This window comes from Lathyrus oleraceus, chromosome 5, assembly GCF_024323335.1.
Source record: "Lathyrus oleraceus cultivar Zhongwan6 chromosome 5, CAAS_Psat_ZW6_1.0, whole genome shotgun sequence".
Classification (NCBI taxonomy): domain Eukaryota; kingdom Viridiplantae; phylum Streptophyta; class Magnoliopsida; order Fabales; family Fabaceae; genus Lathyrus; species Lathyrus oleraceus.
The window spans coordinates 175,271,721-175,290,746 of record NC_066583.1 but is presented as its reverse complement, the minus strand read 5'-3'; the positions used below and the strand labels follow the sequence as shown (position 1 = coordinate 175,290,746).

At 36.0% G+C, this 19,026-nt stretch overlaps 1 long non-coding RNA gene across 1 annotated transcript; it reads left to right on the top strand.

Annotated features, from left to right (window-relative positions):
• Positions 1 to 12,147: 12,147 nt before the first annotated feature.
• Positions 12,148 to 12,844, top strand: LOC127081435 (uncharacterized). Its single transcript, XR_007788095.1, has 2 exons — positions 12,148 to 12,385; positions 12,554 to 12,844. It is a non-coding gene; the product is annotated as an uncharacterized LOC127081435 (long non-coding RNA).
• The last annotated feature ends 6,182 nt before the right edge of the window (positions 12,845 to 19,026 follow it).

Genomic DNA, 19,026 nt, shown 5'->3' with positions numbered 1-19,026 from the left:
TCAAGTTCCTTTAAGCATTCCTCAAGAGCTTGCTCTTCTTCAACGGTGAAAACCTCCCATGAGTCGTCAAGAGCTAACTCCATAGGAGATATCTCATGAATATGCTTAGAAACCTCCAAAACTGCTTCTTCGATCACATCGATGCGAAAGCTATCATTTCTATCTTTTGAATGCTTCATTGCTTCGAATAGATCGAATGTTACTTCCTCATTTTGGACTCTCACCTTCATTAAACCGTCATCAACGTCTATCATCATTCGCGCGGTTTTCATGAACGGTCGGCCCAAGATGAGCGGAGCATCATCATCTTCTTCCATATCAATAACAATAAAATCGACCGGGAAAAGAATTTGTCGACTTTAACCAAAACATCTTGGGCTACGCCATGAGGATGGGTTGTCGACTTATCCGCCAATTGCAACGTCATTCGGATGGACTTAATTTCAATGTTGCCAAGCCTCTTTATAATTGACAAAGGTATAAGATTAATGCTTGACCCCAAGTCAATTAGTCCTTTCCCGACATAGACATCTCCAATTTTAACTGGCAAAGTAACTCTTCCCGGATCAACCTCTTTTTTCGGAAGTGTCCTTTGAATAATGGCACTACAGCTCGCATCTAGGACGATGGTCTCCGGTTCCGTATACCTCCGTTTTTTTGTAAGTATGTCCTTCATGAATTTGGCATACTTGGGCATTTGCTCCAAGGCTTCGGCAAACGGAATGTTTATTTGTAGTTGTTTAAAAATATCCATGAACCGGGCGTAATGCCGTTCATTCTCCCTTTTGGACGGGGCATGAGGATAAGGGAGGTTTTGGATTGGAGTAGTGCTCACTACCTCCTTTCCCTTTGCAACTCTAGAACTCCTCCATCTAGGCTTTTTCACTTCCTCCCCCATTACTTCATCACTCGTATTTTTCTCAATCTCCACACTTTTTTTCTTTTCAACTTCACCATTCTTTTCGTTCTTTTCAACTTCTTCCTCCTCACTCCACTCCCCCACTTCACCATCAATATTTTCCTCCACTATTTCCTCCTCATTTTCTTTCTTTTTCTCTCTTTGTTCGCTCTCAACTCTTTTGTTATTCTCACTCATCAACTCCTTCCCACTTCTCGTTGTGATCGCCTTACAATGCTCCTTAGGATTTGTTTGTGTGTTTGCCGAAAAGGAAGGACCGATTTGTTGTTCTGCGAGTTGCTTAGCAAGTTGCCCAACATTAGTCTCGAGATTTTTTATAGCCGCGTTGTTGCTTTTTTGATTTGCCATTGACATTTGCATGAATTGCGTCAATGTCTCTTCCAACTTAGAAGTTACGACCGGCGGTTGTTGAGATTGATAAGGATTTTGGGGAGGGTTTTGACGGCTAGAAGAACCACCTCCATAACCTTGGTTATGGTAATAGTTACTCCTAGGTTGGAACCCTTGGTTCCCTTGGAAATGTTGTTGTTGATTTTGAGGGTTTGGTTGATAAGGTTGTTGTTGTTGTTGTCTCGGTTGGTAGTCCCTTTGGTTTACCATGTAGTTTACATCTTCGAACCCCGGAGGTGGACAGAATCCGGTGTCATGCTCACCTTTGCAAAGCTCACAACAAGCTATTTGTTTAGCTTTAGAAGGTTCCCTTAACTCTTTTATTTGTTGCGTTAAGAGTTCCACTTGTTGTGAGATGAGCTTGTTTTGGGCAAGGATGGCATCGTTCGTCCCTAGTTCAAGCACTCCTGGCTTTTTCAAAGAGTTGCCTCGACTTTGACTCTGAAGATCATTTAGAGCCATTCGATTTATGATATTTGTAGCTTCTTCGACACTTTTAGACAATAAAGAGCCACCCGAGGTAGCATCCAACAACGTCTTGCAATTTGGTTGAAGTCCATTTTTGAAAATATGGATTTGAGTCATCTCATCAAATCCATGCCCTTTACACTTCCGAAGCATGGATTTGAATCTTTCCCACACTTCATTTAAGGATTCATTGATTCCTTGTGCAAACACTGAGATGGCCGTCTTGGATTCCATGAACCGGTTATGGGAGAAGAATCTTTCGATGAACTTCTCTTCTAACACGTTCCAGTCTGTCATGACGGCTGGTGTTTGATCTAAGTACCAATCTTTTGCTTTGCCGAGCAAAGCGTGGGGAAATAATCTTCTGAATAACGGTAGCTCCTGAGCCTGATCCACTCCGGCCGCCAATGATATCTCATAAAATTTTGTGAGGAAAGCAAAGGGATCTTCATGGTCCATTCCGGTGAATGGACTTCCATATAATAAATTGAGAGTTCCCGTTTTCATCTCAGCTTGCTTTCCCGTGTGGTTGGCAAACTGAGCAGTGTTTCTTGGACTGTTTATGCATGAAGTAGAAATAGGCGGTGGTGGTGGCTCCATGTTAGGTATGAATGGTGGTGGATTTGGAGATTTTTTTTTCACATTTGAAAATAAAGAATTCATCTCTCAATTAAAGGTAACTGTTGGTTAAAATAAAATAGATGTTGTCCGAATAGTGACCCGTGAAATGAAAAGTTAGTGGTGTGCACCGTTGTTGAGTGATATTCAATTTGATACAATATAAAATATTTTTAGATACACATGTCAATTTATAATGTGTTACTTATTGTAAAATGAACAATGATCATGTAAACTCAATTGTGTTAAAGAATCATATAAAAAAAAGAGACTCGTGAGATGGAGAAAGAAAAAAAAATCACATTTAAAAATAAAAAATGTGTATTTTAAATAAAGTTAGATATTGTCTTGATAGTGATCCGTGAAATTGAAAGTTAGTTATGTGTATTGTTAATGAGTGTTATCCAATTTGATACAATATAAAATATATTTAGATACATATGTCAATTTTAAATGAGTTATTTAATTATAAAACGAACAATAATCATATAAGTTATGAATATTTTTTATTTATAATAATTATATTTTTATTTTAGATAAATTTTGTGTTTTAAAAATTTAATATTTTTCTGTGTTCTTCTTCATTAAATTAAAAAGAGATTCAAATTATATTACTTATATTTTGAAAAAGAAAATGGAGAGAGAAAAAAATTAAAATGAAAGTATGTGAAAAAATAATGTGGGGAAAATTTGAAATTTAAGTTAAGAGAATAAAATGAAGAGTGGGAAAGTTAAAACTAATATATATATATATATATATATATATATATATATTATATATATATATATATAATATATATATATATAATATATATATATATATATATATCTATATATTAGATTATATATTATAATATATATATATAGATATATAATAGAGAGAGAGAGCGAGAGAGAAGAGAGAGAGAAGAGAGAGAGAGAGAGAAGCGAGAGAGAAGAGAGAGAGAGAGAGAGAGAGAGAGAGAGAGAGGAGAGAGAAGAGAGGAGGAGAGAGAGAGGTATTGTGGAAGCCTCATTGTTTTAATGTAATTTAGTGGGCGGCGCGTGACAAATGTCAATTCCCTTTGCCACTTGTCTCCATTACAAGCTGCCATTTGCTAGGTATTACATGCCTGCCTGTCCATTGTCCTATCGTGTTCCTCTGCCCCAATTCCCTCTAATGTGTGATCCGTAGATAGGAATGAGTCAACGTTTGACTCTCATCTTTGGACCTCTGCGCAGTTGGGTCAGCATCCACTTTGTTTTTCTCACCCCCCGGCATGCTAAAACTAGGGCTTCCTTTGGGCCTTTTCTTTTAAGTTTTTTTATGGCACAATTAGTTTTTTGTTTATTTCTTTGTTTGACTAGTTTTAGCTTGAGATATTTGGGTTTTCTTTAATCAAAATTAATTAATTTAATTAGTTTATGTTACTTAAGCAATTTCATTATTTAGTTTTAATTAATTTAAACAAAACCATGATTTAATTTGTTAGAATGAGGTCATATACCCTTTTGCTTAGTTTTAGATTGTTGTAGCTTGATTGATTTTTGTTATTGTTTCTATTTCTTCACTTTTTTTATCATGTTGTCCCCATTCGATAAAAGTGTATCCCCGTCTGTTGAATGTAATTTTAAGTGTCGGGTTTTTGTTATCGTATCCACAGGGATTGTGAGATATCACCGTCTTTCGACAGTTGTATTAATTCTTAGCTTAAGGTAACAATGGGGTTTTGGTATTTGTCACGGTATCTTGCATAAAAGTGTAATAAAATGCGGTAAAAGTTTTGGTTTGAATATTTGAGAAATATTGCCAAAGTTAGGGTTCGACGATCACTTTGCATGTATATGTTCGATCAACAAACTTATAAACTCCTTTAGATGATAAACTATTTCACAAAGTCCTCCCAATGTGTTTATCTCTAACACACATTGTGAGTTTTCCCATTTTGATCCATTGTTTATCTCTAACACAATCTATCAAAATGACAACTTTTTGGTTCAACCTTATGGTGAACAAAATCATTCATTACTATCTCTAGCTAACAAGCAAGATTGGATGAAAACCTAGGTTAAGAGTTGGTAAACATCTCTCGATCATAAACCAACACAAAGAGTTTTCAATAAGAACAAAGTTTTCACCATATATTCACCATTAAAGAGTTTACAAATGAAGATCCTTACATTTACACACAAAGCTAATGATCATCTACATCTAACCTTGACAAAATGAAGGACTTAGCTACTCATTTTCATGGTAGCTTGGTCAACAAGTTTCGGAAGAAGGTTGACCAACATCCGAGTCGAATAATCGAGATTGGATGGGAATCCACCTTCTTTTTGTGAAAGATGGTTAAGAGATGAAGAAAAATGGTTTCTAGGTCACAAAAGATCCTTAGAACAATGCTGTAAAAATATCTAGAAAAAGTACAAAAGTATGGAAAATTAAGGTATGGTTCCAAAAAGTAGCCCTTGCTACTTATAGAGCTGCTACTGGGTTGTCATGCTCGCTAGGCGAGCAGAATGGCTCGCCTAGCGAGCCCCTAAATGAGGCACCTGAGGCACCTGCGCCCAGAGAAACAACCATTGCCAGACTGTCATGTTCGCTGAGCGAACAAAACCTTCGCCTAGCGAAGGCCACGCTTCAACCTTCGCTCCAGCGAGGTTGAGAGGTTTTGCTACTGGAATGCTCGCTGGGAGCTCGCTAAAGGCTCGCCTAGCGAGTGAATGCTGACTGCGCTTTTCACCAAGTCTGGACGTGTTCGCCACACACCTCGCTGGAAGCTCGCCTAGCGAGTGTGGTCATGTTTGCCACTGTAAAATACTGGAGCTTTTCGCTGGGCTCTCGCTGGACGCTCGCCTAGCGAGTCCTTCGCCACAGCCCTCACCTAGCGAGCAAGCTGATGAATGCTTGTTTTATTTGATCCCTTTGTCAAATTTCTTGTGTCTTCACTTTCTATTATTTCATGCCTACTTCCTGCACAATAACACACAAATCAAAGGTACCAAGATCGTTTATCATTGAATTGCATTTCATCCAAAACAAAGGTGGTTTCGAACACTTTAGCAAGGAAATTGAGTGAAAGATACCCATATTTGATAGCTCAAATTAGCACTTTTGGGTATCTAACACCGTCCCAATAACATGTAAAGATTTTATCATATTCGCTTATTTTGTTGCCTTATGTATTTGTCAATTCAAGATAAACGTAAAATAACCCATTTTCAATGTGTCTCAAACACTCGATCCAACGTCGAGTACCTCTTTAGCGTGATTCAAATTCTTTTGTGAATCAACTCGAAACGCTTGATCCATCGTCAGGTTGTCCATTTTCAAACTCTTTTTGGTAATGAATAATTCGATTGAAAAAGATTGGGGCAGAAGTAATTTTCTTCTCCTTTCCCGATTGGTCATGTGATGGTCGCACTTTCCCGATTGGTTATGTATCCATCCATTTTGTCACCTATATCTCCAGCCCTAGTTTAAGCGTAGTTTCGGCGTGTTCGACTCTTTTTGTGGCTTTGGCATCAATCATTTCTTTTGTAGGGAGTGACTATCCCGAGGCCAATTCAGCTTTCTCTTTCTCCAGGCTGTTAATCTCGTTAGAGAGTTCTAGGATCTTGGCATAGTGCTGAGCAATATTTTCGTCAATCAAAGAGGCTCTATCAGTGTATTCTTTGAGCTGAGCTTCAAGTTGACCAACCTTCTTGGAAGCCATGTCTCTTGCTTCCCAAGCCACTGCAATGACACCCTCCACACCTTGAAGTTTGGAAGTGGTCGAGCGCTTGAGATCAATGTCCTCGCAAACTTGATCGAAGAAGGAATCAAATTCAAAAAGAAACTTAAGCAAGGCATTAGACGCCCACTATTTGTTGATTTTAGCTAGCAACTTCTGAATGTCATTCCCAAGGTTGGCATCTTCTTCGATAGCAATAAGAAGGTCAGCTTTAAAGATGTTAGCTTTCAGCCGTTGGACGAGAAGATTGATGGCGTCATTTCCAATATCATCCAGTGGGGAATCTGAGGAGTGAGCCGACTTGGTATCCATTGATAGCCTACACAACATCTGCAGTCTCTTAAGGGCCTTAGTTGGATTTTTCTGCTTGAGGGCTATAATTTCTATTTGACTGAGAGAAGTGTTCGACATGGCATCGTGCACATCAACTTGCATTGGGGCGACCTTTGGACGTCCCGTTTGAGGATTCTCTTGATTGGGAGCAGTTTCAAAATGGGGATCAACTTGGCCTTTAATGTTTTATGTTGGTTTGTGAGTTTGAGAGTCACCTGGAGGGTTGTTATCATGGACAAATGTCGTATTGTTGTCTACCTCTTCCATGTCATATGCTGAATTTGATTCAACATCGATCATCGTGTCAGGTCGAGGTTTTACAGTGGTAGTTGGTGCATTGCTCGTCAGTTGAGAGACTATTTGAATGGTTGAAACGCTAGAGTCAAGGAAAACTAACCAGTGTATATGCGAAAGTGAGGTGGAAGGAGTGGATTGAAGGATATGTGGGAGTCACTTCTTGGTCATTGGTTACTTCAGGATTTGCCTAAGAGAGGAGAAAAAGGTGTCAAAGTTTGAAAGAAGAACCACAAACAAGTTACAAAGGAAGTTAGCGCATACCCTGAGATCATTGGCTTCCTCTATTGGATTGTTTTGGAGTTGAGTGGTGTCTTCATTGAACGGGGGTGTTAGGTAATGAGTAGACGCCTTTCTTTTTTCTTCACCCTTTTTCTTTGGAGTAGTCTTTGGAGGTTTTCTAGAGGGGCTTGTAGGAATTTTAACAGTGTTTTTTTGGAGGTGGACTTCTTGGGAGTCCCTTTATTCTTACGGTTGACATCAGGCTTTAAGGAAGTTTTCGGCCTCGACCTTGAAGAGATAAGGGATGCTGGAGAATCCTCTGAGCTTTCTTCCTCAATCGGAGCCTTGGAGGGTTGTAGAGTGACCTAAGGAGATGGTCGAATAAGTGGGATGCTCAAAAGGGGCAATGAGTAAGGGTAGGATTCAACACTGATACCTGACTAGGGGTAGTAGTAGTCTTCAGCTTCTTCTTCTTGATTTTGGGGGATAGGGATTTGGAGTCTCGTTTTCGAATATGGAAGAAGAAAAGGTATGTAAATTTCTCTTAAAAAATTAAAGAGAGTATAAGAAGGAAAAATACCTTCTTCTCGGGTTCTTCTGGCCGCTTCGTCTCTCTTACATCAGAGGGTTCCTCGATGTGGTCATTAGTGGGATGATTAGATTCATATTAAAATAGAAGATTAAGAAAAGAGATGAAATAAATTTAAAAGGAACACTTAGAGAAATGTACTCTGCTGTTCTTGAATCTTGGGCACAGTAGAGAGAGCGTCAGAAATCCTCGCTAAGAAATGATCTTCTAAGAAGTAGCGGGAAAGATACCCTGTCCGCCAGTTGTGGAACTCAACAATTATGTTGAATGATTGGTGAAACTCAAAGGTGGGGAGCTCCAAAACTTGGTTACGAGCAAACTTGGTGCATTATTTGAATTCTTCATGGTCGAATTTGTGTTTCGACCATCATATATCTTCTTCCCGAACATAGAGGAAGGAGGGTTGGAACTGGATGTAGCCAAATTGATTGGCCACAAAATTAGGCTGGTAACTAGAAAAGCCTTATCTAGAAGTACCAACTTCAATTCTGGACAACAAGATAGTGAGGGTTAGAAAAGCGGCCCAAACCGCATTCGACATGACAACAGTCGAAGGGGAAGAGTTGGGAAACTTATTCGAAGTCAAGACGGGCCAACTAGGCGATCCACAAAGGGATCCATGGTTGCATCAACTTTATTATTAATAAATAGTTTGATGTACTTGAGAAGGATACGAGATACATGGTTTTCTTGTGGAGTGATCAAGGCCAACCTAGTGCCTATGATGGCCATACTTTCAGTCTCCTTCATCAGTGCCCGAGACTGAGGATGTGAAGCCTAGGGTATTAACATTTGCTTTGCCCAAATGACAATCTTCTCACTTTCAAATGAGGGCTCAGGAATGAAATCCCTTGGCTCTTCACTTTCGTTAAGGGGGATGATGAAGGCGAGTGGATTGTTACCAGTAGTGGATTTGGAAGGAATTTTACTAGTAGACATGGTGGAAGAATAGTTTTCTGAAAAAAATGGTGAAATGGGTTTGGAGTTATGTATGAAAAAAGAGAGAGAATACAAGAAGACGAAGTCGATAAAAGGATTTTTTTTTAGAGAAAGGGTATTTATAGGCGTCAATGCAGGTCATGGATCGGACACTTGGCGGCTGTGTGGAAGTGATTGGAGGGTTTCGGGGGTTTTCGAAGCACTACATTAAATGAGGAGCGGAAGCAGTTAAGGACCATGGAAACCCACGTCTTCCTAGGAAATAGGAGTGATGATGAGATTCTGAGTGAAACTCATGAAATGACAATGCGCCATAAAAGGGTAATGATGACGATGACTTCAGCGGAAAAGAAACGGCATCGAAAAATTGTGATAAAAAGGCCACATCTCTCTTGTTGGATGCAAATCGAAACATGGCCTATTGGGGGACAATTTGTTACACTGGATTTTTCTACCTGACCATAAATGGCAACTATTAATGAGAAAAGCTATGAATATGCCACGTGGAAGGTCAAAGATATAGTGGATCCACATGACTAATATGACTCAAGGTCGGAAGTCACATAGACTGATACCGGTCGAAGGTGGCAAGATCGAAATTCGTTGTGAGTAACTTAGGGACTTAGTGAAATTTGCCATGTTGGCTAAGGTTAGAGTTCATCCTTATAATGAAAGCAATGTCGACTCAGTCACCACATGTGGAGTTCATCATTATAATGGATAATGCAACATAACATGTTAGCTTAACATACTCGACATCAAAGACTTCGACGAGGGTAGTCAGTTTTTATGCCCAATAAAGCAGTTAGGAAATTCAAATGATGTCATAAGGCGGGAAATGAGTTGGCATCAACGGTTATTCAGAAACACGTGAGGGCACGTCGAGGAAAACCGCTGCATGGACTTGGGATGTGTCACCATATGAGTAGTTTACCATTATTAGATAGTTATCATAGAGTAGTATATAAGGATACTTAAGTTCATTTTGTAAGGGGTCTGCAATTGTACGCATTTCTACAAACTCAAAGTACCCGCGTATTGAGAAACAAGTGAGAAAAAATGTACGTATGCGTTCCCCCATTTCATACATTTCAAGCAACTTTACATTAAAAGTACTTTTATGCATTAACTTGCCTTTCGGTTTCCTTTACTTTTCCTGTCAATTTACACCACTTGCACTTTAATTTCATCCTTTTCTTTCCCTGCACCTGCCGTTTTGATTTCAAAGCCTTTACTTTACTTGCATTCTACTTGTAGTCTTTTTATTCCCTAAAAAAATTCTTATTGCAAGCAATCACAACAAATATTTTCCAGCAATTATGTTTTTTCACTAGTCATAAAAACACACAAATATGTCTGGGAGATTTTTGAGTTTGATCCCTTAAGTATTAATAGAAACTTGTATTTGTTTACCAAATTTCACAGTAAATAGTGGGTTAGTGATAAAAATAGAATAAGGATAAAATGGGTATCGTGGGAGACAATTTGTAAGCCTACAATTGATGATGGTTTAGGGTTCAACATTGTGAATCGTTTAACTTGGCTCTTCTTAGTAAATGGGCTTGGAAAATCCTATATGAGCCAAACTGTATTTGGTTTCCTCTTCTAGCAAGCAAATATGTAGACATTAAATGTTTGATTCTTGACCCCCTTTGGAAAGCTAATAGCAAGAGATCTTCGATGTGGTGGAGGCATATTAGGGCCTTAATTGGAATTTGGAAAGCATAAGTGGTTGGGTTCCACTCCTTTGTATATGTTATTTCCTAGTATTTTTCAAGTTTTGCAAGAGCCCCTAACAAGAGTTCATTGAAGCTGGTTATTGAAAAAATGATGTTTGGCATTAAAATTTTGGGTTAAATCAAGATTTTCTGGATGGAGTTCTAGATGGGGCGGTAAGGGATGAGACGGAGGAATTTCTTGCTATCCTTAGATTCACTTCTCCAATTCCTGTCTCGTTGGACAAGTTTGTTTGGTGGCGTGATGAATATGGCTCTTTTGTCAAGGAAACTTCTAATAGGTTGAATAATATTGTTGGAACATGCTTGCTTATCGAGGAAGACTTTTCTTGTGTTCTCAAACATATCTGGAAAACTTGTGTCCCTAGCAACATCCAAATTTTTGTTAGGAGAATATTATTGACCAGACTACAAACTCAGGATGAATTAGAAAAACAATGGGTCATCAGGGACTCTAATGACTTAGTTTATCTGCTACGTTTTGGCCATGTAGAAACTTATTAACATCTCTTTCTGTTATGTTTAGTAGCAACCCGTGTTTGGTTTTTCATAGATGATTGGATCGGTGTTGGGGCGCCATCGACTCCGATTGTAATTCCGATCGATGTGCAGGACTGTGGACTGGGCTTGAAGCAAAATATTCCTAAGAAGTGGCGTCTTTTGTTCTGCATTGTTGTGTTGTCGTCAATCTGGTTAGTTAGGAATTGATTTTTTTAAAAGGGTCTATAAAGGTGTTTATGTTATCTTCTCCTTAGCAAAACGCCTTTAATGGGAGTGGTTTGGGGTAACATAAAGAGGTCCAATTGACTTTGAGTTTATTGATTGACTTGCGAATCCTTTGAGTGGTATGATGTAATTTTTGTGTTATTTTATGAGGCATTTTTCTTTTATCTTATTGTATTAGAGCTAAGTAGTCATTGTACTCACATTAATGCACTTTTGCTTATAAGAAAAGAATAGAATATACAAAAGAAGTAATGTAATGCATAGTAGTTTTGGTAAACATTAATTCATCTTTATTCAATTCAACAATGATCACATTATTTTCACATGATAAAAAGGTGCTAAAAGATGTGGTTGAACCTAATTCAACTCTATCAAACTGATTTTCATTTATAAACGCGCATTTATGTCATATATTGTTCGATATGAAACTCTTAACACATACCCCTTACACTCGATTCTTAAAATGTGGCTCTTTGTACTATATGAAGAAATAATGGCCGAACATAAATCAACTATATCAAACTGGTTTGTAAGGATGAATTAGACTCAAATCACAATTTTTAACATGATATTAAAATCTGGTTTAAGATTCGGTGATCACCTATTCTCACGTTTTTACAGTTGGATTACCCACCATTTATTTATACGTTTCATATGTCCAATCCTAAATATGAGAGAGAATGTATTAAAAATTTCACATTGAAAAATAGATGTGGAGTAATCCTCATCTGTCAATTTGGCAGAGTTGAATTAGGATCAATTTCATTTTTTAATAATTTTTTAAAAAAGGTTATTGACTAACAAGAAAACATATTAAATTTTAATAGATGGAAAAAAATTGAATTTTAAAAATGAAAAACTAATATTTATTTTGATCAAAACAAGTGATAAAAAAATGCATTCAAATTAAAAATAATATAATAGTCTTTTCTATCAAATATTTGTCATTTTCTTAAGGAGTTTGGAATTTCCTTCCTAAACATCACGTTGAATCGACGGTGGAACAAAGTACAATATCTTTACTGTTTGAGTAGAGTCATGACAATTTCTACCAACATGTATGTACACGTATTGAAGATTTTATTTTTGTTATATTGACCTTTTCAATTCAAAAGTGAGGTACTATTCAACGCATCATCGTTTACTTTTTTAGGCTAACATCATCATCTCACTGAGACAAAAAATACAAATCACCAAGAATCAGTAATGTATGTGTGGAGAACTAGTCAACAACAATAGGATTATGACGCTTATAAAATACCTATCCTTCAAGTGATATATGTACTTCCCATTCTAAACTTGCAATTTATATAAAATATTCTGGTTAGGAAAATGGAACTTGTCTACAAATTGAAGTCATTTGTTTCTCTTTTAGCAATACTTCTATTACTCATGTCATCTATGATGGTTATTGACGCTCAATCCAGTTTCAAACACGGTATGTTTCTGTTTAAAACTTTGAGAACTATATCATACCCGGATTATTCTAGATTTCTATAAATTATGTTTTGTTCTTAATCTTCTTACACGTTTTGAGACACTCAAAATTGGTTTTAAATGTGTATGATTAATTTTGATAAATTATATATATATATATATGGTGCAGGGCGAAAAGTTTTAGAGGAGGAGGCTGTGCCTGTTTACGGGGAATATCCAGGTGGTGGAGGATATCCATGACTACTTGGAATATAGCTTATCATATATTTATAATTTTTTCTATTTTATTTCGAAATAATTTGGCTTCTCCAATTTCAACGCAATCATATAATTCCCATGTCTTAATTTGTCCTCTAAAATAACAACGAAATATATGAATATAGGAATGAGATTGGGAAAATGTAAACACTTTATTTGCTTGGTGGAAGCTTGGAATGTATATTTAGAGTAGTTTGTGTTAGATTTTTAAAAAAAGTTTTATTTTATTGTAATTTTAATACGATTATTATGAAATACATATTTTTAAAAATAAATGTTATTTTAAACTAATTTTTTTATAAATGAAAAAAAGTAATTTTCACACACAAATACTTAAATATTTATTATTAAAAATTTTACATAATCAAATTAGTTTTAAAGAGTAATTTTCACACCCAAAAACTTAAATTTGTATAAAATTTATTCAACCTAGTTTTAAATTTAATTTATTTTTAAAAAATTTTGATATCATAAGTTGTTTTTAATTAATTTTTCATTTAATTTTTTTATAAAAATTTTTTTTAAAAAATAAACAATCAAACTGGTTTATAATATCAGTAAACTAAATACAAATCATAACCAATTAAAGGGCCTTACATAGAGATAAATTAAAAATATAGAAATGTCTTCTATACACACCCTACCCTGTCTTCATTTTTAATAGCAAATTTGGCCATACTATGGGCCAATTTGTTACCATCTTGTTGAATAGGTGAGAAGTTCTAAAAAAAAGTTTTATTCTTCTCACTCTCTTAATGGCGAAGAGTCACATTAATGAAATCTGATAATGTCTTTGCCGTCATATGAAAATATATTTTCGTACGCATCTAAAATATATTCATTCGTAAGTGAGTCATCCATCCTATTTTATAAAAAAAAATAGTTTAGAAATATATCTCCATACTTATGGAAGGGTGAGTTTGTATGTGCATTCCGTAATAACTATGAACACACTTTAAACTCATGATAGTCTGTTTATTTTATAGCTCAAGGAATAATAGGAATGTATACATCCCTAATAATCCTTAGGCAATAAGTTTGTTAAAAATTTGATATTTTTTAAGAAATCTTATTTTATAGACCATTTATACTAAGTATACTATGAAAATAATTTTGTTATCAATTTAATCATACAGTGATATAATTCAATTAAAATATCATATATTATAATCATTCCATAATCCATAATCAAACATTATTGTTGACAAATTACAAACCATAATACAAATACTATCAAAATAAAAATAAAAGTGAATCATTCAGCATAAAATATTAATGTTGGAGATGCATGGAGAGTGAGAGGATACATGCTTGTAAATGGTTTAGATAAAATATTAGTATCGGTGTAGCACAAGTGTTAGGAAATATTAGTAACAGTAAAAGTGCAAATATATTACTATAAACAGTGTACAACTTGCTATCATCTGTCTGGTCTTTCAAAGACAAGCTACGACAAGGTATTTTCAATTGAATCTATGACTTTATGAGACATTTTTAAGAACCACTTTTTTCAAGACTAGATCCTACCTGTGAGAGGGGTATGAGTTTTTTTTCCAGGAAATCTAAAACTCTATCTACCTTGAGAATCACGAATATGTCAAACCTTTGAACCTATACCTTGAGAAACATATGCAGTTTATCTAGAATATGTTGAACCTTTGAACCTATGATGTTGCATATCATGACATCATATCATCATCAAAAACTAATTTAGCATATGCATGCCATTTCCTAGAAATGAAAACATTATTCCATACATTCATACATTCGTGCATCTCATTCTAAAACCAAGATTCTCATTTCATCTCTTTCGCCCCATCTAGAAAAAACAACGATTCTTCGAAGAAAATATCTTACTTGAGTTAATCATCAAAAGATAATGGCAGAAATTGAACAAGAGAACAATAGTTACAAGGAAAACTTGGATTAGGTCCAAGGAAAGATGGATATGATTCTTGAACTCCTTCGTACTCAAAAGGATAACATTGCAGTTGCTACTGAAACTGAAGCGGCCGCTGAGCATGTACTTAACCAGTCAGGATCTCTATTTGGGCATAGTAGAAATGCCATTATTCATCCCTGGGGGATACCATATAACTTTACTCCACAGATTGTCAATGGTGAATCTTTCATTCTTAATCATTCAGGGCCTTAGCCTTAGGTTAATGGGAATATTGTCACTCATCCTTGGGGAATTCCATCTATTTTTTCTCCATTGGTGATTGATCTCAACAATAATGAAGCTCCTCAAGATCAAACTCAACATGATTTTGTACCTGGGGCTGGTTAACTACCAGTTGGGCAAAAAATGAATATAGGGGTCCCCCGTCAACTTTCAGATTCCTCCACAGCACATCTAGCCTGGTATATAGTATCCTCACCTAGGCGTTCAACCTACTCATCTTGGGGAAACATATGCGAATACAGGTCCACAATATGCTTACTCTGGGTCACAATATGCTAACGCCAATGCTCAGTATTCTAATCTTGAGGCACAATACACTAAGTTTTCTAATCCTGGGCACAATCCATACATAAACAACAAGAACAACCACAATCCATACAAAAAAAAAGAAAAATAAGAAGAAGAGGTAGAAGGGGAATTCATACACAGAGACCCAAGAATCTTACCTGAGCATATAGAGTCTCCTCTATAGGTTTCTTGATCAGAATCTTCCAGCTTTGCAACAACTATCGGAGCAAATCTCAGCTCCTTTGGTAGGTCCTCAAACATTCATCTTTCCTTCAAATATCTATTACCATGTTATTGTGAATGATGCGCTGAATGAAAGCCCTAATCAAATCTCTTGATACTAGGCTTCATGACTATTTAATTTGCATTCAAAATTTTCTTAGGGTTTATGTTTAGGATCAAAATTGGGGACGATGGATAGTTTGAATTTTGATTGAAGCATGGACGGGGGTATAACGTGAGGAAAGTTACATTTTATTGGTGGTTTGGATGTGTTTTGGGCCGCGTCGCCGTTGAAGTCGACTTTCAGCACGATGACAACAATTTTAGATGAGCAAGCATTGAGAGAGAGAGAGAGAGAGAGAGAGAGAGAGAGAGAGGATTGAGTTGAATGACGTTGAATGACGTTGAATGAGGGAATTCTTTCCCTTTTCCCTCATTCTGACTTCCTTTCATGGGCTTAATCTAGGTACAAAGTCCTTGTCCTGCACGCACCTTTTTCTCACTTGATACACCCCTAATTCTGAAACAAACAATAACCAATAGTTTGGGCAGCTGAACTTGGGTCAAATCCCCCAATAGCTTCTACCAATGCAGTTTCCAACTTTGCACCCACGGCAGAGCTTTTTTATTAATTTTATTTCTTAGGAATTTTGTGTTATTTATTCTAATATTTTTTAATAATTCCTTTTTACATCAAAATCATTTTTAATGGTGATTAAGTTTAGTCTTAACAAATTTTAGGATTAAGTACTCTCAATTATGATTAGATTGGGAATGACTATAAGTTGAGGTTTTATCTTTAAACTTGATCTTCTTCTATTGGTATCATGATTGAGTATACTTCTTGAAATACTTGCTTGATTCTTCTTGATATAGCTTGACTTATAAACTTGTATGATCCCCCATTTTCTTGATTTAATTAATTGAACAAATTCTATTTGGTCAATTAATTAAATTAATGACTTTAGGACATTATTAATTTAACCCTTTTGATTAATTAGTTATATGATCAAAACCCGAGAAATAGGTAAATATTTGTATGAGAATATTAGGCTTTATTCCCCATTTTGTGTACCCTAATTCTTTTAATCATGTCTTTTTCTGTGTTCAGGTAAAACTAAAAGTTTCTTTTTCTTAGTAAACCAAAAATACTTAAAAAATATGATGCGAATTATGCACCATGATCCTTAAGAAATTGATAAGAATGAGAGAGTGTATTCCTATCCTCATTCTGAATATCTTTGGATACAGAACACATGGCCCGGTTATTCAAAGTATTCACCTCCATTCGTAGACGTTAGTGCAATTCAAATAAAGGCAATTTTCATAATTAAAGGAAGAAAAAGGAGGAGGGTCTAGACTCTCTCTCTCTCTCTCTCTCTCCGAATGATTCAGACACGACTGTAGAGCTTCATGTTTGAATATTCGTCTTCAGAGTACAATCAATATAACCAGTATCAAAAACATTCCAAAATCATTTTTGCTTGGTTCCAATATAACTCCTCTTGGTTTTGACACCCATACTCTTCCTTTTTCCCATTTGCCTTGTTAATCCCTTGGTTTAGGCAAACTCTTATTCCTTTTTTCCATTTGCATTGTTAATCCCCTGGTTTAGGAAAAATCTTATTATTTTTCCCATTTGCCTTGTTAATCCATTGATTTAGATAATATCTTATTCTTCTTCTCGTTTTCCTTGTTAATATCTGGTTTAGGCAAACTTTCACAATTTTCTATTTTTGGTTCAACAACCACCTTTACAATTATTTGTCCTTGGTTCAGGCCAAACAACAATTTCTTTTTGTAAAAGAACCGGTATAATCCATTCCTTAGTAGTCAAACTAACAACTTAGAGCATCCAGACCAGGATCAAACAGGTATTGTCAAAATATTTCTAGGATACGATTATAACATCATTCTTTAAAATGAACCAACAAATACTTATTTTCTACCGCACTAACTACGAAGCTCTGATTTTTTTCATTGCACTATGGGAATAACACCCATTCGCGTGATACAATCAAAACAGTTCTCATTGAGTATAACAAATGTGAGGGATGCTAATACATTCCCCTTGCATAACCGACTTCCGTACCCTTTACTCTTTCCTTTGGGTTTTATTGATATTTTCTCTTTCTCTTAGAATAAATAAAATTCAGTGGCGACTCTGTTGTATTTTGAGCGTGTGATGCACTCAGGTATTTTTCGCATTGTGACGGTTGCTAACTCTGTTAGGGATAATTCATATACAAGTCAAGCCTAGTTTTGTTTATTTTCTTTGCATGTTTGGGTGTTTATCTTTATTGTTTTACTTCCTTTATTTTATTGTATCTTCATTTCTTTTATATATTCTAGATATTTGTTATATTCTCTATTGAGGGTTGGGTTTCATGATGCTACTTAAGAGAAAAGGTCCATATCCAAGCTTTAGTATACACAAGATAAAATCATGGATAGTTGCGTTGACCTACATTTCGCGCGTTGGGTTGACATGAGACCCACACCCAAACTACATTCACTTAGAAGTACCATTCTTCTGAAAGCATTTGCTAAGACAATGTATTTTCATTTAAATCCATGACTCTATGAGGCCTTTTTAGGAACTATCTTTTTCAAGACTAGAACCTACCTGTGAGAGGGATATGGGAATTTTTTTTTGCAGGAAACCTAAAACTCTACCTACCTTGAGAACCATGAATACGTCAAACCTTTGAACCTATACTTTGAGAATCATATGTTGTTTATCCAGAATATGTCGAGCCTTTGAACTTATGATGTTACATATCATGACATCATATCATCATAAAAAAACTAATTTAGCATATGCATGCCATTTCCTGAAAATGAAAACGTTCTTACATACATTCATTCATGCATCTCATTCTAAACCCAAGATTCCCATACCTTCTCTTTCTCACCATCTAGAAAAAATGATGATTCTCTGACTAAAATATATTACCCGAGCTAATCGTCAAAAGATAATGGCAAAAATTGAACAAAAGAATAATGCTTACAAGGAAAACTTGAATCAAGTCCAAGAAAAGATGGATATGATTCTTGAACTCCTTCTCACTCAAAAGGATAACACTCCAACTGCTACTGAAACTCTGATTGAAACTGAAGCAGCCATGCAACCTTTACCTAACCAGCTAGGGTCTCTGCCTAGGCCTAGTAGAAATGAAGATGTCCATCCTCCGGGGATTCCATATAACTTTACTCCACATATTGTCAATAATGGATCTTTCCTTCTTAATCATCTAGGGCATCAACCTCAATTTAATGGGAATATTGTCACTCATCCTTAGAGAATGCCTCATAATTTTTCTCCACATGTGATTGATCTCGATAATAATGAAGCTCCTCAAGATCAACATCAATAAAATTCTCTACCCAGGGCTGGTGAAGCATTATTTGGGGAAAAATGAATATAAAAGTCCTCCCATTAACTTCCAAATTCCTTCATGACATATCTAGCCTAGTAAACAGTATCCTTACCTAGGAATTCAACCTACACATCCTAGAGCACCACCTTCTCATCTTAGGGCACCATATGCTAATACAAGTTCATAATATTCCTACTTTGGGGCACAATATGCTAATGCCAGTGCTCAGTATGCTAATCATGGGGCATAATACACTCAGTTTGCTAATCATGGGGCACAATATGCTCTGTTTGCTAATCTTGGGGCACA